Source organism: Leptosomus discolor, chromosome Z (assembly GCF_034619465.1).
Source record: "Leptosomus discolor isolate bLepDis1 chromosome Z, bLepDis1.hap2, whole genome shotgun sequence".
Lineage (NCBI taxonomy): Eukaryota > Metazoa > Chordata > Aves > Leptosomiformes > Leptosomidae > Leptosomus > Leptosomus discolor.
The window spans coordinates 53,857,859-53,860,457 of NC_141419.1; the positions used below are offsets into that span (position 1 = coordinate 53,857,859).

The 2,599-nt window shown below is 52.6% G+C and overlaps 1 pseudogene; it reads right to left on the reverse strand.

The window, feature by feature from the left end:
* Window positions 1-1,233, reverse strand: LOC104345058 (Ig-like V-type domain-containing protein FAM187A; annotated as a pseudogene).
* Window positions 1,234-2,599: the final 1,366 nt, after the last annotated feature.

The window sequence follows — 2,599 nt, forward strand, 5'->3', positions numbered from 1 at the left end:
CTATGTCCTGGAAGGGCACCTGAACGCCTGCCAGCAGCAGTGGCACATGAAGATGACGCTGATGAGGACATAGCTTATGCTGATGGCCTTGACGGCGTAGATTGTCCTGGGATCGTTGAGTGACTGCCGGCGCTGCTGCTGGTGGAATACACTGAGCTGGAAGCTGGCCACCATCTCTCCCTCCCACCAGCAGAACTAGGTGCCTCAGTTGCTGTCCTGGACCTGCTGGATGTGCAGGTGGTTTCCGTGGTTGTTGAAGACCCGCATGCTCTTGTTGATGCTGACAAGGTAGCGGGAGCGGTAGAGCCGGATGGCGTCCTTGTCCCAGGCCACGGCATGCTCAGGCCAGGCTCCAGGGCACGTGATGATCAGGCCACTTCCAATGGGCTGCTTGTGAAACTATGTGGGGATGCGGGGCACCGAGGGCTTCTTGCCCAGCTTGGCAATGACATTGGAGATGGCCTGCACACCTTTCTTGGGGACCTCCTTCTTCAGGCAAGGGGTCAGGTAGTTTTGGATGGCCACCTCGGGTCTCCAGAGGCGGTCAAGGCACTGGAAACGTGCGGGGACAGCCTTCAAGCCGCAGGACATGACATTGGGCACAGTGGTGCAGTACTGGGGGTGCAGGCTGGCACTCCGCATGTAGCAGAGCCCGATCTGCCGCTGCTCGCCTTTCACCCCACAGCGGTCACATCTGGTTCAGTCCCAGAAGGTGGTGAAGAGGCTGAAGAGCTTCTCTGTGTAGTCATCCTGGACGTGCTGGCCTCTGTCCACAAAAGCCATTGTGATGTGTCTGGTGGGCTGCACGTCTATGCTGTAGCCATAAAAGAAGTCCCCTTTCTTAGTGCCACACAGGTAGTGTCCTGAGTCTGTCACCTGGGCATGGAAGACGATGAGATTGAACATCTGGATACTGAAATGCTTCAGCACGTCGCTACCTGTGTGGATACAGCCCGAATCAACGATCATGGTGCTGGCAAAGTCTGTCAGGCCTCTGGTTTTGTGGCTGCCCGTGTTCTTCTGGAAGTACCAGATGACAGAAGAGACCTCTTTGGGCTTGCAATTGCAAGGAAGCTCAAAGGTTATGTCAGCCAAATACGTGGTGTTGTCAAATATCAGGAAAGCAGGAGAAGCCATTCACTTGAACACATCTCCTTTCTCTTCAATTGCAAAAGCATGGAGAGTGTCTACCAGGCAGAGGAGAACGGCAGCCCTCAACAGCCTGGTCTCCATCACACCGTGTGGGAGGACATTTATTGAATAAGGGACATGTGAACAATCCAGCCTTTCCAGAGAATCTGAGCTGGGATGTACCGGAACTGCTGAAAGCATAAACAACTTCCGGTGCAGGGGGCATGAACATCTTACAGGTGCAGGAGAAGAGACAGCCGCCATTAATGACGCAGTTTTAATTTCTTGAAGAAGATGGGTGTGAACATCTGTGAACGTGACTTGAACATGACTCGCAATGTAGCCAATCAGGTTGGACTATGGGCTGTTATTTGCGATGAAGCAAATCAGTATTTATTGGGTGTGGTCGAGGGTTATAAATTGCACTGGAAACACAGAAATAAGGGTTCATTTGTTAGATCATATTGATCGTGTCAGTGTCCTCACGCAGCTCCTGCAACACTGGGTGGTCTCTGCAGTCAGCAGAACTTACCCAGCCGCAATGCCCTCAGTAGGGATGGCAGGAACCCACACATGGGGTTGGCAGTGCCAGTGCTGGGCAGGGACAATGCACAGACCAGCTCACTCACCAAAGATGGGGTTTGCAAATGACCACCTGCCTGGTGCGCGTGGCTGACAGCAGGGATCCGACAGCGGCTGAAATATCCCAGCCCAGCTGATTATCTCCTGGGAAACACTCTGTCCCACCCGGGGCAGGCAGTTCACCGGGACATGGACTCTAGAACCTTTTGTCTCTGCCAGCTGCTCTGAGCATTGTTGTCCCTGCCCTGGACAACAAGTGAACAGGTTCTTTGTGCAGCACAGCCATGGAGGGAAGATGCAGGGATGGGAAGTGTGGTGGGAACAAGGGAACCACTGCCATCTTCTTGAAAGATTTGTGTGCAGTGAATGTTAATTATTGCTCTGACCCCCCTAAGCTCCACAAAACCAAAGAAGACCCTCCGACAGCAGCTGACCACTGTAGCCCAGAAGAAGAGGTTTCAAATACCATATTTCAAATTTCTACATCCTTTCTGTTGGCTTTCCAAGGGTTTGTGTGATTAAGCCCCTCCCTACAGGAAATGTTTGAGACTCCCCCACTCTGAGTGATCGAGCAAGGCTTTTTGTTCACATCACCCTTGCTTGAGCTGATGGTGGAACCAGCTCTGGAGACTTTAAATGCATCTCTCCTACGGTGAAGGCTATTTGGTCCCCACTGACTCTGGCTGGACCTTCAGCTCAGCTGTTGGCACTTCTTGAGCAGATGCTCCGGTCAGACCATGAGCTGACTGACTGGGAAATTGAACTCAGCTGGTCTAAGAGCCGTCCTCCCATAAGCATTCACACAGCCTCTCCTTTGCTTCATTTCTCCTGGGTCTTCTCACCAAACTGCAGGGATTTTGCCTTTCCCTAAGTGATGAGGATGCAG